Raw genomic sequence first — 21,065 nt, 5'->3', positions numbered from 1 at the left:
AGAATTGACGCGAGTGATGCGCCGCACCCTAGGCGGCTCATGCCGAGATGTTGATGGCTGGTTGGCCGTCGAAACTTGAAGAAGTTGTTCGAAGTGCTCAAACCAGCGTTTGAGCTGGTCAGTGGGGTCGGTAAGCAATTGTCCAGTCGTGTCCTTCACTGGCATTCTCGGGTTCATCTTTGCTCCACTCAGGCGTCGTGAGATATCGTAGAGGAGGCGTATATCCCCAGTGTTTGCAGCTTTCTCTCCATCGTCAGCCAGGGAGTTCACCCACGCTCGCTTGGCCCGTCTGCAAGAGCGCTTGACTTCTTTCTCTAGAGCCGAGTACCGTTGACGAGCTTCGTTCTTGGCTCCTCTGGTTCTCGCCCGCTCTATCGCGTCTTTTGCTTCTTAACGCTCTTCAATCTTCCGCCAGGTTTCATCTGTGATCCACTCTTTCCTCTGGGTGCGCAGCTCACCCATGTTGTTCTCGCTTGTTTCTATAAAGGCATTCTTGATGGCCATCCATTGTTCTTCTACGCTGCCACCTGCTGGAACGTCCGCAGCTCGAGTCTCAAGTTCTTCAACAAAAGACCTTTTTACCGCTGGATCTGCAAGTTGGCGTGTGTTGAACCGCCGCCCGAGTCTCTCCACCCGTCGCTGGATCCGCGCCATGCGTAGGTGGATTTCGCCGATTAGAAAGTGATGGTCAGACGCGATGTCGGCGCTGCGTTTATTCCGGACATCAAGAAGGCTCCGTCTCCATTTTCGACTGATGCAGATGTGGTCGATCTGATTTTCGGTATGTCCATCACGGGAAACCCACGTGACTTTGTGCACTGGCCGGATGGGGGAAGAGCGAGCCTCCGATCATCATGTCGTTATTGCCACAAAATTCTGCAAACAGCTCACCGTTCTCGCTCATTTCGCCGAGACCATGGCGTCCCATGACACGCTCATAGTCAGTGTTATCGGAGCCGATCTTCGCATTGAAGTCGCCAGTGTAGATCTTGATGTCACCCTTTGGAACCTTATCCACAACGGCTTTCAGTTGACTGTAAAAATTCTCCTTGTCCTGTAGCTCGGCAGCATCGGTTGGCGCATAACATTGGATTATGGTAAGGTTACAAACCCGTGTTCTAAATCTAGCAACGATTATCCTTTCATTAACAGGCTCCCACTTGATGAGCGCAGCACTTGTCTGGACGCTAAGTAGGAGACCAACTCCACGATGGCGGGGAGCGTTTTCACCTCGAATACCGGAGTATAGTAGTACCTGTCCCGACGGCAGTTTGTGTTCACCAAAGTTTGGCCAACGAACTTCTTTCAGTCCCAGGATTTCTAGCTTCATGCGTCGCGCCTCGTTGGCAAGTTGTGCCAGTTTACCCTGCTGGGCTAACGTCAATACATTCCATGATCCAATTCGTGTCCGTTGTTTTGCGCTAAAAGTCGTTGCCGTTAAATCAGTTCGATGTTTTTCTCTGTTGGTTTCTGTAACAATTGTAAAGGTTTCAGAGACAGTAGGTGGTTGGCCTAAGGTCTCCTATCCACCGTGATGGGGCTGCCATGTTAGGTGTAGCTTCCGGGGAAGAACATTTCTTATTCAGCCGCTGGATGCCAGTCGGACGCTGTTTGAGCCGCACCTCCATGGTGAACAGACGCTCGGGTTGGCGAAGCATTTCCTCTATCACCGTGCTATGGTTACCGCTCCAGTGTTCGCGTCGCACCTCCTCACTCTGCTATTGTCGGATTGACAACATTGCCCAGGCTACGCCAACCAGCTGTGTCCATGTTTCAGCTTGCAGTCTTTTGTGATCATATGACTCGTGGAGGCGTGAGGTAGGAACTTGTGAGGACCAGAGCTAGGTATATCGCTCCTTCCAGATTGTCACTCACCATTTTGTAGCCCTTGGTGATGAAGCTCAGGGATTGCATAGAGAACAAGTGGTATTATGGAGAGGAGAGAGGATCGTGTTGTAGCCAGCATAATGGCGTCTGTAACATGCACATACAAAAAGAAAATCAAAGTTTATTTAAGAAAATCTCAAAGCATTTCCAAAAAATCACCATGAATGTGTTTATACTTCATAAGTTCTGACCTTTTGCTTTCCAAAACCGTTTAAAATAAAAAAAAGTACTATGCGATCACAAACCCAAAATTGGTTTTAAGGTGAAGTTCACCACTCCTCATCCACAGGATGTGAAACATCAAAACTCTTAAAAATATGTTTTTTTTCAAATTTTTAAAAGAAATTTACGTCAAAAAACATTTTTTGTAAATCATTATGGCATAAAGTTGGACTCAAAAAACCCCAATACATAGACCTACCGGTATTTTCAGGAACTACAGAAAAAATGATTTTATTCTATTCATGATAATTTTTCCAAATAGTTTCGAACAAAAAGTGCTGGAAACAAACTTTTTTTTCGGGATGGCTGACTTCTCCTTAACAATAATTTTAAATCTTGGGGGCGATCGAACGATTTCATGGTGTACTCGACTAGACCTTAGAGAAAGAAGAGACAATAGGGGGACTTTTGTGAACCAATTTTCTGTCAAACACGAACCAGCGGCTGATTGGTCGGGCGAACGTATAGAAACGCGAGAATTTTTACAACAGTGAATCTATTTTCTTGTATTTTGACAGTCGACTGCTTCGCCCATAATGAAATAGTTGTTGCTCGGTCGTTTCCGCGAGAGAAGAAGAACACGTCACATACAAAAAGAAGTCAGTTGTCTCCTCTTCCTCTTAGAACTAGACTTACAACCTACAATAGGTCAGTTGAAAAGTTCATTACATTTTTGTTTGAAGTTTTGCGCGATTGTTAAAATTCAGAACTTTTTTTCTGTGCAACGAACCCTTGCTACGTGTACGCAGGTTGACATTCGTCATTATAGCGAGGGCAGAAGAGTTTGAGATGAACCAATGCAATTGTGAAAGTCAAGAAATTATGCAACCCGAAGATTTGATTTTAAGCAACAGTTCAATACTTGGGGCAAGACAACTTTTGATCACGAGTAAAATTGGAGTTAATTTTGAGTAGAGCAAATTTTCGTATTTCAACTATATTTGAAAAACGGTGATCTTCCAATGCTTAACCAGGAAGATCTTTCGACAATGGAAGGGCAATTGCACTTTCGTATTGCATGTGTATGAAAGGAAGCTGCCCTCTCAATCGATAGAAGATGGATGGGGATTTATGATAGTCTCATTTGAGATTCCGAACAAGCTTAGGGGGGATTTCAGATAATCCCAGTGCGGCTTCCCAACGATATCAAAGGAGACTTCGGAAAATTTAAAAAGGGAATGTGGACTATCCTAGGGGAGATTCCAGTAAATCCCAGTGAGAATTTCAGTCAGTATTGAAAGGAGGCATTTCAGGGGGATTCCAAACAATCCAGTCATTCCAAAGAGGGATTCTGGACAATCCCAGTATTAAAAAATGAGTTGTAGTGGTTTCTGCATCCCTTCGACGATCGTTCATTGACAAACTTCATATAAGAATATAAGAATCAACTGTGAAGTTGGTCATAACTACACACCAAAAAATTATGAATTTTAATGGTGATGTAAATATCCATGCATGCTAAAATTGAAGCATGTATACTTCTTTTTCACGTAAACCAGCAACTTGCAAGAAATATTGCTTGCAAAGATGGATGGTTGCATACAATATTTAGAATATTTCATTAAATGACTCATAAATTTACACGATCTTTTATGTGAATTTGTATGATATGTGACGCTCCATTTATGTGCATCATAGTGACAGAAATTTACACTCCTTTTTCGAACTGTGTAAGCTATTTTGATCTGGGATGAACAGCTTAATAAAATACCGCATTCAACAATGTTCCAATTGTGGTAAATATGGATCATCACAACAACACCAGGCGATGAAACTTAAACCCGTTCCTGTTCACCTTTTTTCAACTCGTGTCTAATGATGTCTTTTTGCAAGAGTGTCAGGGAAAACAACGGACGTCTCTGGAGAGATGTGACCCTATCACTCTTACTTTTTCTAACTAAATATTCTCAGAAATGTATATCCCTCTTCCGTTATGAATGCTTGTAAATAAAATTTTCCTAATCACGGTACACCGTAATTATTAATATTTATTATTAATGATGAGTTACCTCATTTCAGGTATGTAGTGCAACGAGATGAGAAACCTCTTCGGCCGATTTTGTGCAATTGAGTTGAAAATAATCTTCCGAAAACATTTGGCCAAATTCCACTTCCTTGGTCTTGAAATCACACCACCTAGTGTTTCCTACCCGGAAAGTTACCAAAATTATCATTTCGCAATTCCCGGGAAACTAGTTTGACTTCACGTGAAACATTTTTTTTTGTACAAAAACCATGCAAAACATATATTTTTTAGAGTTGGTTGGAAATGCTATTAAACGTGAAGCTTTAGTATGATAATTTATTAACTACAGAATGGTCTTAGAAGAGGGTAGGTAGAAAGTTCCGTTAGAGTACGGCAGTATGAAAATTGAATAGAAGTTGAAATTGAGCGAAGGACTATTAATGCGACAGTACAAAATCAAACTCACACTTCTTCTACCCTCTTCTAAGACCGTTCACTAGCTAATAAATTCTCACACTAAACCTTCATGTTAGATAGCATTTCCAACCAACTTTGAAAATCACAAACCTTTCACATAAAAACACTTTGAATATATTTTGACGTATTTACTACGTCTGTGATTTCTATATGGGGCTATATTTTGCGAAACCGAAAATGGAACATGTAACAAAATTATGAAAGATTTTGAACGTTAATAACTCAGTTGTCCCTGAATCAATTTCAATCATTTTATCACCAATCGATCTGAAATATAACTACGCATCTGTTGAATTCAGGACTTTATCATTTTTCACAATATCATATCACAATATAACCCCGCTCCTGCTGCAGTTAACAAATAAGATTTATTATACAAGACCACGTAGTCCTACGTCACCATTGCGTACAACCCCATAGAGCTGTCCCTTGTAGTTTTTTGACGTAGAACTACGTCTTTGTTGACTATACTGGGGTGCAAATCAAAAAATATGTGTGGTGAAGGAATGTTAGGTTTTGAACGCTTGTAACTTTGTCATTTATAGATGAAATTCAAATCCAAATACGCCAATCGATAGGAGATTACATTACAAACTTGTTGAAATAAATATTTTTCCAATTTTTCTGTAATTTAACTTTTGAAAATGTACAAATGATAATTATATCACTGATTTCATGAAATAAGCCTTTTTCCCAAACCCAGTCATCATAAACGAATACCACTTGGTTGCACATTATTCTGCTTGAACCTGAAAAGATATAAATCAGCGCTGCTCTCATGCCACTGCTCAATACCGCTTCGGACGGCGTGGCACTAGGTCCTATATCAAGTAGGACTAGGTTAGCGGCTAAAGGTGGATCACGGTGTATCCACTACAATGAGGAATGAGACTTGAAAAAACCGTGCATGTAAAACCCCCTCCCGCTTAATAACCACCTCCCCCCCTCCCTCTTAACAATAACCCGAAAAAGACATGGACATTGTATGAACAATATTTTTTTTACATGCAGAGCTAACATTTTCAAAAAAAAATATTGCTTAATAGGAGACATACACTCGATGAATTACCAACAACTGACAGTAAACATGTCTGGTACCGCTATATATGCAATTATATTAACATCCAAAGTCCATCCTCTTTTACATATTCTGCACAGAAGAAACTTTTTGCTCCGCCCCATTCATAAAAAACGGCGGAAATCCTATCAGGTTCTGAACCTGAAAAGATATAAAACAACGCTGCTGTCATGCTTTTGCTCATCACATTCGCTGCCAGACTGTTGAGCAGTTCAGTCGATTTGAATTCTCTCTAGTTTCGTTCGTTCGTTCGCAAGTCGAATTAGCTCCGCGTTGTATAGTGACGCTCTCGCTGACCCAGCCATGGGTAAGAAATCGCGCGGTAACGCGAGTGCCGGCTTACCGGGAAAACAGACTCTCCCAGGAGACGGCGCGACCACCGAGCCAGCTCAGAAGAAGCAGAAGAAAACCCCATTGCCCGTCCCGACAGGCGTTGCGGACCCGCAGCCGGGGCCTCCCGGAACTAAACGACCCAGACCTGAAGACATCAGCGCCACCGCATTGGCAGCAAAAAAGCTGCTGAGCAACAATCCGTTCTCCGCCCTGCAGAACGGAGCCCAGCCGCAGTCGGACCCTGAGACGGTGCCTAAAAAAGTTAAGTTGCCACCCTTCTATGTGAAGGGCTTCCCTCCCGGGCTATGGGAGCAGCTGGATTTCTACATTAAGCAGGGCCTTCGCTGCACCATTCAACGGTGCACGGAAGGCTACAAACTGATGGTCTCGGCCGAAAATCACTACAACGCAGTCCAGGCCCTCTTGGACAGGATGAAGCTGGAGTACTTCTCCCACGACGTCGAGGCCACCAAGCCGCTGAAAGTGGTGCTGCGCGGGCTCCACGACATGGACACCACCACCTTAATGGACGAGATTAAGGCGAACGGCCTCAAGCCGGTCGAAATCCACAAGATGACCCGCAGCAAGGCCATCAAGTATCGTGACCAGCTCTACTTGGTCCATCTGCAGAAGAACTCCACAACCGTGAAGGATCTCCATACGACACGCACACTGTTCCACATCGTAGTGAAGTGGGAGCGGTATAAGCCAACCCACCGTGGCGTCACTCAGTGCTCGAACTGCCTATTGTTCGGGCACGGCACCAGGAACTGCCGCATGGCCAGCCGCTGCATCAAATGCGGCAAAAACCACAAGATCGACGACTGCGACAGCATCGAGGAAGCCGCTCCCACATGCGCCAACTGCGGTGCTGCCCACAAGGCCACGAGTAAGGCCTGTCCGAAGCGGGCCGAATACGCCGAGATCCGGAAGAAGGCCTCGTCCAACAACCAGCCCGGTCGCAAGAAGGTCCCGGAAAACAACGCGCAGAACTTTCCTCCGTTATCACCGGTCCAACCACGGCCAATTCCAGTGTTGGCGCCGCTCCCGCTCAACCAACAGTTGGCTGCTGCCCAGTCGGCTGCCGCTGCAGTACCTAGTCAAGCCTCCGGCCCATCGACGGATCCCCCTGCTCCGGGATTGGCCGGTACAACCGGTGAAGCTACAGACGATTCTCCGCTGTCAACGGATGAGATCGTCATACTGTTGGCCCAGGCCATCATCATCAAGCGCACCTGCGCAACAAGAACACAACAGCTCCAAGCTATCATCTCCTTCGTCGCTAATTATGGACCGTGAACCCATAAAGATCGCCAACTGGAACGCTCGCTCCGTAGGGGCGAAAAACATTGAGCTTGCAGACTTCCTCCGCAAGCACGACATCGACGTGGGCCTCCTCACCGAGACCCACCTCAAGACCGGTGACAGCTTCTGGCTGCCCGACCACAGCATTGTCCGGCTTGATCGCACCAGCTCCAGGGGGGGCGGTGTCGCGGTCATCATCAAGAAAGGCATCAAGTACTGCACCCTACCCCACTACCGCACTTCCATCATCGAGGCCGTCGGCGTAGAGGTGGAAACATCGACCGGAAACATCCGGTTCATCGCCGCCTACTGTCCCCGGCAATGTACCGTTAGCAATGGTACAGCACAGCAGTTCAAGAACGACCTTGCCATCATAACCCGCACCAATGCCCGCTTCGTAATCGGAGGGGACCTGAACGCCCGGCACGAGGCCTGGCGGAACTACCAGCAGAACCAAAACGGCCGCCTGCTATTCGACCATTCCCAGCATGGTCTCTATTCCGTCTGGTTTCCGGACGAACCAACCTTCACATCACCGACGGGCAACCCATCGACGCTGGACCTGTTCTTGGCAAACACCAGATTAGCCAAGCCGGTTGCCGTCAACGACCTGAGTTCGGACCACCAACCGGTGCTGACCGAGCTGGGCTACAACGTGGCCCCTGCACCGTGCCAGCGGAAGGACTACCATCGAGTCAACTGGGTCCAGTTTCGACGCGTGGTCGACCGCCACATCGACGACAACCCACCGCTCGACACAGTGGAGGACATCGACCGGGCCCTGGAGGGTCTCCATCAAGCCATATCCGTGGCTGACGAAGAGTGCGTTCGACGAGTTCCTGTGAGGGGTAAGTTTCAAGCAATTGATTCCCACACCAAACTCTTGATTCGGCTCAGAAATGTTCGTAGACGCCAGTTTCAGCGGACTGGGGATCTGCAGCGTAAATACGAAATGGTCGATCTGAATCGGCAGATCGCTTCCAGAATGGTCTCAATCCGGAACGAGAGTTTCGGGCGGCTCGTTCAGAACCTGGACGACCGTTCCAGACCATTCTGGAAGGTTGCCAAGGTGCTGAAGTCTCACCCCAAGCCCATTCCACCACTTAGAGTCAATGACGAACGGCTTATCACCAACGAAGAGAAGGCCAATGCGATTGGGGAGCACATTGCCCAGTCGCATTTGCTTGGCTCTAAAATCCCAAGTCCACTCGAGAACCAGGTTGCGCAGTGCGTCCTGACGTTAGATGCCTCCCCTTGTGCCGTCCCTCCAGAAGAACGGATTACAGAGGAACAAATTTGCTCAGCGCTGAAATACAGTAAGAACATGAAGGCTCCCGGGTTTGACGGAATATTCAACCTAGCGTTGAAAAATCTCAGCCCGAGGGTGCACTCGCTGCTAGCTGCCACCTTCAACAGATGCTTGGAGCTGCACTACTTTCCAAGCATCTGGAAGGTGGCAAAAATCATCCCGATCCGCAAACCTGGGAAAGACCCTTCACTACCGTCAAGCTACAGACCGATTAGCCTGCTCTCAGCGCTGAGCAAGCTGTTCGAAAAATTGATCCTCAGCCGACTAAACAAGTTTGTGGAGGAACATGACATTCTTCTTCCGGAACAGTTCGGGTTCCGTAAGGGGCATTCCACCAATCATCAGCTAGTGCGGGTGATGAATAACATCCGGAGTAACAAAGCTGTATCCAAGTCCACAGCCATGGCCTTGTTAGACGTCGAAAAGGCGTTTGACAATGTCTGGCACGACGGACTTATATACAAGCTTTGTAACTCCAACTTTCCACCATACCTTGTGAAAATCACCCGTAACTATCTCCAGCAAAGGTCGTTCAGGGTGTCGTTGAATAGTTCCCTTTCGGGACAATTTCCGATCCCAGCAGGTGTTCCGCAAGGGAGTCTGCTGGGACCACTGCTTTACAGCATCTACACGTCGGACATCCCTCCTCTAGGAGACGGTTGCGTGTTCTTTCTGTTTGCAGATGACACCGCGATAGCTGTCAAGGGTAGGATGCCTCGTGAAATTACGAACAAGCTCCAACGATGCCTTGACACCTTTACTGATTATGCCACCACGTGGAAAATCAAAATCAACGCCTCGAAAACCCAAGCGATCATGTTCCTTCACAGACAATCATTAAAACTTAAACCGTCTCCCTCCTGTACCGTAATAATGGATGGTACAAGGGTCGAGTGGTCCACTGATGTTACTTATCTCGGGATGTTGTTCGATGAGAAGCTCCTGTTCCGCTCGCACATAGAGAAAACCCTAGTTAAGTGCTCCGCCTTGGTTAGGTGTTTGTATCCGCTCATTTGCCGCAGATCCCGCCTCTCAAGGCAAAACAAACTGGCTGTTTACAAACAGATCATAGCCCCCGCGATCTTCTATGCCGCCCCGGTGTGGGAATCGTGCGCTCAGACCCACAGGAACAAAATCCAGGTTGCACAGAATAGAGTGTTGAGGATGATCCTAGATCGTCCATTAGACACAAGAATAGCAGACCTCCATCAAGAGGCAGAAATTCCCAAAGTAGATTCCAAAATTGATGATATGACAACTAAATTTATTCAAAAATGCAATCTTTCTGAACATGCTTTAATAAGCAATTTGTACATAGTAGGTTAAGTGTATATAGTAGAGTAGGTTAGTTTTAAGCTGTAAATAGTAGTATTAAGTAGTTTCTCTTCAAATTCTAAAAACAAAACAAACCAATCCCACCAAGGTGGTCGACCGTGTACTAAGTCTAGGACTAATCCTGTAAAACAAATTTTAAATTTTGCCCATACCTAAAGATGAAGAAAGCAATTAAATCACTTAGTAAAAATTTATATGGTAATCGTCCAAGTTAAACTAAAATAAAGATCATTTAAACTAACTAACTGCTTTTGCTCATTGTCGCTTCGGCCGGCGTGGCAATTGGTCCTGCAGTAAGCAGGACCAAATCAGCGGCTAGAGGTGGATCACGGCGTGACCACAATGAGGAAAATTAATAAGTAAACCCCCTCCCCCCTTCACAACAATCTCTCTCCCCCTCAACAATCTATCCTAACCTCCCCCGCAACAACCGCTCCTAACCCACCCCCCCAATCATCAACAACTTTTTTCCTCCCCCATCAACAACCTCTCGTAACCACCCCCACCCACCCCTCAAATACCTCTCCTAACCGACCTCCCCCAACAATAACCCGAAAAAGACATAGATTTTGACGATCACTTTTTTCCGGGAAAAATAAATTTTAAACAAACCACAATTATTAGTAAAAACAAGTTTTCCCCATAATTTCTTCCCACACCGAAACTTTCAAATTTTAACAAAAAATTGCTTGAAAGATATATTCGATGACATTCAGTTGGTGAATTACACACAACTGACGGTGAAACATATGTGGTGCCTCTATGCAATTATATTAACATCCAAAGTCCATCCTATTTGACATATTCTTCACAAAAGAAACTTTTTGCTCCGCTCCATTCATAAAAAACTGCGGGAAATCCTAACAGGTTCTGAATCTGAAAAGATATAAAACAGTGCTGCTGTCATGCTTTTGCTCATTGTCGCTTCGGACGGCGTGGCACTTGGTCCTGCAGTAAGCAGGACCAAATCAGCGGCTAAAGGTGGATCACGGCGTGACCACAATGAGGAAAAGTAATTAGTAAACCCCCTTTCACATTAACCCCTCTCCCTCCCCCATTCACAACAATCTCTCCCCCTCCATTCATCAATAACCTTTCCTACACCGCCCCCCCCACCCCTCAACAATAACCCGATAAAGACATAGACTTTGGCGATCTCTTTTTTCCGGGAAATAAATTTGAAACAAATCACAATCATTAGTAAAATCAGCAGTTTTTCCTTTAATTTCTTCCCACACCAAAATTATCAAACTTGTACATATAAAAACCATGCGTGACCACACATACTATTCATTTGCGTATAAATTTCATGTGTACTTCTGAGTGGATTCTGTTTATGTGTGGACAAATGAAAATCATGTGGAATTTCACATGGATATTTGTCAAGAAAAATGTGTAAATTGTTTTGAGTTAACCATAACCAAAACATTGAAATAATTGAAAATTTTAAGATATAGTATAATAGTCAAAAATGCATGAAAAACTTCAATTTTGTGTGGTTCTACGTCATACTGCGGTCGTGTTTAGGACACAACCCTTTAATTTTTTTTTTATTAAAAAAGATCACACAACCCAGGTTTTTTCTTGGGGAAACTATAAGAGCCTATCCAGAGGAAACGTTGGAGGAAACTACCGGGAAAAGTCGAAAGCTCGGAAAATACTCCCCATGTAAATTGGAAAACGCTTTCAAGGGAAGCCAAAGGACTTTTGGGGAGGTAAGAAGAAACATCGAAGTGAAGTCGGAAGTTTCTACTGGGGTATGTCAGAAGAATTTTCGGAGTGAAATAAAAATTCCCGGGCGATGATAGAGGAGACTTCCAGAAAAAAGTTGAAAGAAATTTGTAGGAGACAGAAGACACATGTAAATTTAGGCAGCCGAGTGAAACTTTGAGAATAATTCAGAAAAGTTTTCAGTGGGACTTCCGGGAGAAATGGGAAATAATTTCCACTTCCAGCGGTAGCCAGTAGGATTTCTGAAGGGTAATCTGAAGATACTGTTGGAATGGAAAGTTGATGAAACGATGGAAGAAATTTGCGGGGGAAAGTGAAAGATTCTTCCAGGGTATGTCTAAAAAAAAACTTCCGGGAGATGTTGAAAGAAACTTCTATTTAAAGTCGGACGAAACGTCTTAGAAAAATCATAAGAACCTTTCCGAAGAAGTTGGTTGAAATCTTCAATGGGAAGATGGCAGAAACTTACAGAAAATTTTGAAATAATTTTCCAGGAGTTAATAATTACCAAAGAATATAACTGGTTCCTGGATAAAAATATTTCCCAATTCCCGGGATTTCCCGGGAAGCTATTTTACAATTCACAGGTAGCCATAAATGGCTCGGAAATGGAAACACTAATACCACCACATTACCAAAAACTTCAACACTTTATCCGTCGATCCCTATTAAGTAAAAGGGGCTGAAGCAGACCCTGGCCTGGACAAAAGCCATCTAACTTGGATATTTTAATGAATTGAGGGGGAAAACACAAGTAAAATTTTTTTTTATCGATTTTTTAAATTTTACTTTAATTTTTTTTTTAAATGCTACGAGCACGAGGAAGGAATGATCTATGGCCCCAGTATCGCCAATTAACCATAAGTTCCAGAAATCATGTTTTACACAACCCAAAACTTTAAACGCGTTTTTCTCGAAACGGTGTTTTCCAAATTGGCGGGAAAAATAAAAGGTTATCGTCCAAATGACTTGAAACCTAGCATATCTTAAAGGAAATAGATTTTTACTCTATGTCATGAAAAAACTAACAATAAATAATTTTCAGGTCTGCCAGTGAAAAATCAACTCTTTTCTTAGATATTTTTTTTTCTAAATTTTTAATTGGTTTTTTTTTTTGGGTTTTAGAGATTAACATAGAAGTAAAGTTTTGTTGTAAGTTTTGTGCATTTTTCAGGTCTCTAGAACGCCCGCCAATAAACAATACCCATGCGTTGTTTCATTTGCTCACAAAAAAATTCCGAAAATCGTCGAGTTTTTGACGTGTTACTTGTATTTCCCCCCTTAAAACTAAATCTTGAAATCAAAACATTCTGTCAGACGGCAATTATTTCAACATAATTTGGTGAAAAATATGAGACTTCTTTGTTAATTTATAAGTTAATATGAATAACTCAAATTTAATTCTTTCAAAACAACCAGAAGGATATAAATTCCATATTGCATGTTGTAGAGCCCCATAATTTTTATTTAATTATCATAATCGAAATTTAAATATGGTGAAGGATAACAATGTGGAACCTGTTTTGAAATAGGTATTATGTTTCAATTTATATATTTTTTAATAAACCACTCATGGCCTTTCATGGTAGACAATAACACACCCACGTCCATTCAATCAACATCCAAACCTCGATAGAAAATTGGTCACCACTGGACGCGTTATTGCCTTCCAATGTTCTAACACACGTTCCAACTATTCAAAAGGTCGCTATCAAAACATCAAACCCCAGCCACACAAGTTTCAAAAACAAATTGCGGTTCGCAAAACAACACGTTTATCGCTCCTGATATTTCGGCAAACGCTACCACGATATCGATTACGTCCTCCCTCCTCGTCCGTCCAGATCCACATTCTGGGTTATTACTCGTTGCATGAGGTGTAAAATTCACTCCCAAAACCCTTCTCACCACGATGAACCCATCGACCGGAATGGACCTCCAGAATGTGTACAAATATGCAGCTGGATTAATTTATATCGACCTAACCGACACGACCGATAACGAACCCGGAACGTTGCATTTCTCCTCGTCGCGCTTCATTTCCCGTACGCAATTCGATTGAGCATTTCCGATTATTACTGTCCAGCGTCCAGGTGTGCTCGTCGTCCTTGTGTGCCGATGAAACATTGCCGATTACCAGAGTCGCATGCGGAATTTGCTCCAAGGCATCCTTCTTCCCACCCACCAGCACCTGTTCCTGCTGCACTAGGTTGTCATCAAATCCCGCATGGCTTTAAGAGTCGGTGTAAATAGGCACGCCGCCCACACATAACAGGGAATCCGAAGTGGGTCATTACGAGACAAGTGGACTGTATCAATAGGAAACATAATAAATAGAATTAGGCGCTTCTCTGTCTACTTTGCACCACGAAGTCCACTTGCGTCGCTCCATTATGGATGGAAATTTAATTAATTTGCTCGTTTGGTTATGACGATTATGGCGGTAGTTGAAACGGACAAGAGCCGGTTCTTCAGATAATGGTCATTAGGTTTGATAATAATCATTCCCCACAGACTTTGTTCATCTGTCCCGGAAGTGATTGGCTGTAGGTAGGTAGATATGGATTCGAAGGGATCAAACGCAGTCTCAAGATTTTCCTCCACCTTCAAGATGGAGTGGAGAGGTTCAAGTAATGAAATTAACTATCGTTTCCATATGAAGCAGGAGGCGTACCACTGAGGACTTCTCAATGCAAATTAGTGGATGAGCAGTTCCAGGTCAAATAGTAAATTTTTTGGCTCGACCTTCTCCCAATTGCATGAAAATTTGTATAATTGATCACGAAGTTGTGCTGGCATTCGGCCATTTTGACTCGAGTGTAATTTTTTGAAATGGTGTTTTCGATATTTTTAATAAATGAAAACGGCTCATCTAATCGAATTGACAGCTGAGACAAAGCTGTAGGAAACTAGATGGCGTTTTTATACAAAAGTACACACTGTAAAATAATCAAAAATTTAAGACTTAAATTGAAAAAAAAAAAAACTACAAGGGACAGCCTTATGGCGTTGTACGCAATGGTGACGCGGTCTTATATAACAAATGTTATTTGGTAACTGCAGCAGGTACTTGTGTTTTGTGTAGGAATAGGAATCTGAGCAGGATTTTCTTTGTTTATACTATTTAGTATGACTATGATTGCCCTGAAAAGAACCTTTTGATATGAGTTTTAGCTGGGCCTTGCTAAGAATTTTAAGTCTGATGACTGTTTTGAGAAAGCAGCATATGCATATACGTAATTGGTGGATTTGTTAGTTATTTAAACGCATTTGGGCAATGATTGACATTTACTACCTTTTCAATTGTTTCTTGTTGAAAATCAACAGTCAGATTAATTTCCATCGATGCGTAGAAGTATTTCTGGTCGATTGGTGATAAAATGATTGAAATTGGTACAGGGGTAGCTGAGTTTTTTTCCCTTAATTTGTTTTCCGTCGATCTTGTTTTCCGTGTTGAGCACCAATGCTACCGACGCCAGAAAGGCAGCTCCCACACCTGGACCCTACCTATCGACCCATCAACTCATGAACCGGGAACCAATGACCAATGGAACCCGACGGCGCCGACTGGGATTGAACCCAGGCCTGCTGGGGTGAGAGGCAATCACGCTTACCACTACTACTACACTACTGGTAGTACTGGTGGTACCGCTACGGGTAGCTGAGTTATTAACGTTCAAAATCTTTCTTAATTTCGTTACATGTTCCATTTTCGGTTTTCACAAAGTGTACCCTGTATATAGAAATCTTAGACATAGTCCTACGTCAAAAAACAGTTAGTACTTCAATAGCAAAAAAAAGTGCATTTTTAAGATTTTAAAACATGTTTTTTTTAAAGCATTACTACAACTCAACAGTTTTTTTCACGGTGATTTCTTTATTATTGCCAGTACTGTTTATAAGTGACTATTCATAAATTTTGACTACTAAGTTTGTCATAAAATAGTTATGTAAACTTGTTAATGACAAACTATGTAGAATGGAGGGAACCAAACTCGCCGGCTTGGTGTGCTGCTTACCTTTATTCGGTCAGGGATTTCTTTCTCACTTGAAAACACTACTTTTAATGTAACTGTATGAAGTTGGAAATGAAGTTTAAAATGAATAAAACACATTTTTCAAAGATTTGTCACTAGGTGGCGTTGCAAACGTCTCAAATACCACTTAATTCAGTTTTCTAATAGTAAATTATATCCAAAGTGCAACGTTATTTAAAAACAATTTTCTCAAGTCTAGACGTTTTTCGGTTTCAGCAACTGATTTTAATGATGCCCAAAAATCATAGGTTGTGTGCAAATTTTATAGGTGGTCTTCAAAATACAATCCTGACTGATTGACTGATAGACTGATCTCCGTACAAACTGATGTGACCGCTCCAAATCATCATCCAAACCTGGTTAATTTGCCCTCAGATATCAATTACTATTGTACTCTCAGTTTCATAGAATTTTGAGAGGTAAAATCTGAGCATCATTTATTTTTTCGCAATTTGGCGTGGAATGCTCCGCTGCAGCATTTGCGATGATCAGGATTTCAAGAACACCATAATCAGGAAGTTAATATGTACCGTGTTGCACCCTAATTCTAATCAGCGCCTAACTCCGTTCACGTGGGTCGAAGTGTCAAACACCGTTCACGTCGAAGCCGATTTGTCGCGAAACAACAGTAAACCTATGTAGCTTAGTGTTCACACTTTCACTGTGTTGAGAGAAAATTCCGAAATGATCTGAACTGAGGTCAGGTCTAGCTCAAGAAGAACTTTATCATTAACGAAAATGTTCTGGGTGATCAGGGCTCAAAGGGAGTCCCACATCAAATTGCATCACGGAAAAAAACGCTGTAGAAAATTACTTATTGGGTATTTTCTCTTGAAAATTAGGGAAGAAGTATTTAGTTTAGAGTGTATTGTTTACACTGTATTTTTATCGCTGTCGAAAGTTGGAAAGAATGGTGTCACCCGAAAAGCAACGTCGCGAATTGATTTTGCGCAAGCACCTGGAAAATCCTCTACTCTCTCATCGGGACATCGGAAAACATCTTGGAATCGTGCAGTCAATGGTAAGTTGTGTGATTAAACTTTGCTACGAAACTCTGAGAATCGAACGGAAGGGAAATGCGGTCAGAATGGATGGTCTATTAATGATCAAGCGTTTCGTGAAAGCGTTTAAGTGGAGTCCCTATGCTTCGATCAAGGATGTGGCCAAAAAGCTGAACCTGTCCAAGTATTTCGTTCAGAGAGCCAAGGACCGGGAGGGACTGCATACGTACAAAGTTCAGAAGGATCCCAATCGTGACGAACGGCAAAATACGATGGGAAAGTCACAGGCCTGGAAACCGTACACCCAGATGCTGACGAAGCCTCATTGTCTCATCATGGATCCGCCCAGCACAAGTTTGATGTTCCGGAGGAAGTAAGGAAGCAGAAATTTTTAAAGTTTGCCAAGAAATACATGATTTGGCAAGCGATCTGCTCATATGACAAACGGAGTGCGCCGTTCGTGACTACCGGGACTGTAAACGGGGAGGTCAACCTCAAGGAGTGTCTACAGAAGCCTCTGCTTCCCCTGTTGAAGCAACACGAGGGCCCTACGATCTGCTGGCCGGATCCGATGTGCGGTATAAGAGGTGAGGAGAAAGGAAACTAGTGGACTCTTTCTTTCTCGCGTCTTCTTATGCAGCAACAGACGTGACGTCACGTCTGCTGTTGCATAAGAACACCGTCAGAATGAAAGAGTCCACTAGTTTCCTTTCTCCTCACCTCTTATACCGCACATCGGGCCGGATCTAGCTTCGTGCCACTATTCAAATGTTGTCCTGGAATGATAAGAAGCCAACGCACTTTCGTACCCAAGGACATGAAGCGAAGAGCTTCACAAACAAAAACGGAGAACTTCATAGAGAATAGTAAAGTTTATGGAACATGATGATTACTAAAATCTCTTAGAACGGTGCGTTGTGCTGATCGTGTTGCAGTTTTATTTTTGACAGTTCAAATTATAGAATTGTCGAGTAGTTTAAAACAATTTTGAAACTCAGCATTGCGAATGGTCTAAGTCTGTTATTTTAAACTTAGCATCTTCGACTATGTTAAATCGGAAACTTCACGCAGAAGTAATACAAACATAAATAGGGGAATTTAAGTATTTTCGGCAACCTAAGCAGCGACCATCTTTCTATAGCCTTTTTTTTCTCAGGGACGCACACATATGCAGTATTGGTTTGTTTACAATCTTTTGCTGTCAGCTGCTCTAACAATTTCAGTCGGAATAATTGTCAAAAACTGTTCTGAAACGCTTTTACAAAGTTCTAATCTTCTCTAGTGAGAGCGACTATTGTGGGTAACATCTATTTATTCGGCAACCTTTCTATTTGAGCTGTATGTTAAACAGCTGTGCTTTCATCGGCAACTTGAAATCAGCAGCATTTTTTAGTGCGTGTGTTTCATTTAAAGAAAACCTTGCTAGATTGCTTTTTCTCAGTGGTTAAAATGTAATCAAATTGAAGCTGAAAGCCTAAAGAATCGTTTGAATGCATTCAGGGAAGTGTTTACCTAAGAAAATCCAATGAAATTAGCGATTCAATTTGGGTTGCCGAAAATAGTTTGTCATGCCGAAGCCGTCATTTTCCCTAGTTAAAGTAACACAGTAAATTTTACACGGTTTGATAATGTTAGTTGGTGCGTTTCCTCCGTTTCCTCCGTGTATAATTGGACGATTAGGTCGAAGCTAATTTCTACCCTAATGATGTTTCAATGTCAGTTTAATAAAAACCTTAAGTGAAATTTAATAATTGACCTTAAGTGAAATTTAGCGATTAGTAGATTAGCGGATTACGGATTTATCCGCTAAATCTAAAAAGTAAAATCAATGTCCAGTTAATGTCCAAATATAAATCTCTCATTTGTTTATAATTTGTTTAGTTCTGAAAATATTAACATTCGAAAACATAATGATTTCCTGAAGTATGATTTAGCAGCTAACGGTTTTAGTACCCACCTCTTTGCAAATGGCAACGAAATTTTCAAGTACTAATCCAAGAAATTTCACTTGACTTGACCAAGAAATCGGAACACCGTTCATAGTAACTATGAGACATGGTGATTATCTGACTACTATAAGATGACTTTAGGAGGTATTGGGAGAAATCTTCAATTTTTGTATATAAGAAGAGAAAATATCTAAACTTATCTGCAGTCTGCTGCAAATAACTTCTTTCTTTAGCGGAAATGCCTGTGTCATCGGCGAACAAAGATTTGCGGCAACCCTGAGGCAATTCAGGGAGGTCCGAAGTGAAAATGTTATACAATATAGGCCCAAGAATGCAACCCTGAGGAACTCCTGCTCTAACAGGTAGTCGATTAGATTTGGAATTTTGATAATTTACCTGCAGTGTTCTGTCAGTTAAATAATTTTGAACTAATTTCATAATATAAAGTGAAAAATTAAACTTTTTCAATTTAGCAATCAAACATTAATGCCAAACACTGTCGAATGCTTTTTCTATGTCTAGAAGAGCAACTCCAGTTGAGTGGCCTTCAGATTTGTTTGAACGAATTAAATTGGTAACTCTTAAGAGTTGATGAGTAGTGGAATGCCCATGGCGAAATCCAAACTGCTCATCTGCAAAAATTGAGTTCGTATTGATGTGAAGCATCATTCTATTTAAAATTATCTTTTCAAAAAGTTTACTTGTTGAAGAAAGCAAACTTATTGGACGGTAGCTAGAAGCTTCAGTTGGATTTTTATCCGGTTTCAAAATTGGAAAAACTGTTGCATTTTTCCATTTATCAGGAAAGTATGCCAAATGGAAACATCTGTCCAATAATTGTACCAAGAAAGACAAGGTACTCTCTGGAAGTTTTTTGATGAGGATATAGAAAATTCCATCATCACCTAGAGTTTTCATATTTTGAAACTTTTTTGTTATACTTACTTCGTCCAAATCAGTCCGCCAGGAATCATCAAACAAATTTTCCCGAGAGAAAATATTCAGATACTCAAGGGTAATCTGATTCTCAAAAGGACTAGTAAGACACATACTAAAAGTATGGCAATACTCGCATTGCTTAGCAAGTTTCTGAGCTTTTACGAATTGTTGATCAACATTTTACCCCCTTCTTAAAGTTCTGGAATAGTATTTTAAGGATTTTCCAAAAAAAAAAAAACAAAATTGTGAGCTTCCAAAAGAGTTTGGAATTCGGGTCTTATTTCGAAAAATTATTTTCAAAAGTTTTGTTCCTCAGGGCAGAACATCGCTTTTTAATTTGTTTTTGCAAATCCCGCCAGATAACTTTCATGGCAGGATCGCGTGTTCTTTGATATTGTCTCCTACGGACATTTTTAAGACGGATCAAGAGCTGAAGATCGTCGTCTATTATAATTGAATCGAATTTAACCTTGCATTTTGGTACTGAGACTTTAGAAGTAGTCAGAGCTTCAAAACCATAAATTACATAATTTTTGGTTTGCAAATGAATGTTTGGATCGAAGTTATATTCCATAAATGTTCGATATTGCTCCCAATCAGCTCTATGGTAATTGAAAGTAGAGCTGTTGGGATTACAAATTATTTCTTGGGATATTTCCAAAGTTACTGGAAGGTGATCAGAACCGAAGTCAGCATGGGTAACCAATTGGCTACAAAGTTGACATGAATCAGTTAAGACCAAATCAATAGTGGAGGGATTTCTTGCAGAAGAAAAGCATGTTGGGCTGTTTGGATATTGAATAGTGTAATAACCTGCAGAACAATCATCAAACAGAATATTACCATTGGAATTGCTTTGAGCATTATTCCATGAGCGGTGTTTTGCATTAAAATCACCAATAATGAAGAATTTAGACCTACGACGGGTAAGTTTCTGAAGGTCACCCTTGAGAAAAAAAATTTTTGCTGACCTACGCATTGAAATGGCAAATAGGCAGCTATAAATATTGTTTCAACAGAAACTCCCAAAGTTTCAAAAACTTTGGTTTCAAATGAAGAAAGAATTTTATGTTTGATTCGTCTATGAACAATGATAGCAACGCCACCACATGGTCCATCAAGACGATCATTTCTATAAATCAAGTAATTTGCGTCCTTCTTAACCTTATGGTCAGGTTTAAGGAACGTTTCAGTTATAACGGCAATATACACGTTATGAACTCTCAAAAAGTTAAATAGCTCGTCTTCATTATCTTTAAGAGATCGAGCATTCCAATTTACAATATTTAATGCTTTAAAATCCATTACTGAATTTTAAAGTCATGACAATATTATTTACAAATTTTACTCCAGTTTGAATAGCATCAAACATGGAGTTAGATTTAAGCATATCAGAAATCATGTTAATTAATGATTTCTGTAAAAATTCCATTTTAGGGGCAGTAATGCTTCCTAAGTCAAAATTGTCAAAATTTCCGTTAGAATTACTTTGGTTA

This window comes from Ochlerotatus camptorhynchus, unplaced genomic scaffold, assembly GCF_037179485.1.
Source record: "Ochlerotatus camptorhynchus isolate MF236.1 unplaced genomic scaffold, CSIRO-AGI_Acam_v1.1 ptg000105l, whole genome shotgun sequence".
Taxonomy (NCBI): Eukaryota; Metazoa; Arthropoda; class Insecta; order Diptera; family Culicidae; genus Ochlerotatus; species Ochlerotatus camptorhynchus.
Note: the sequence above shows the minus strand (reverse complement) of the source record.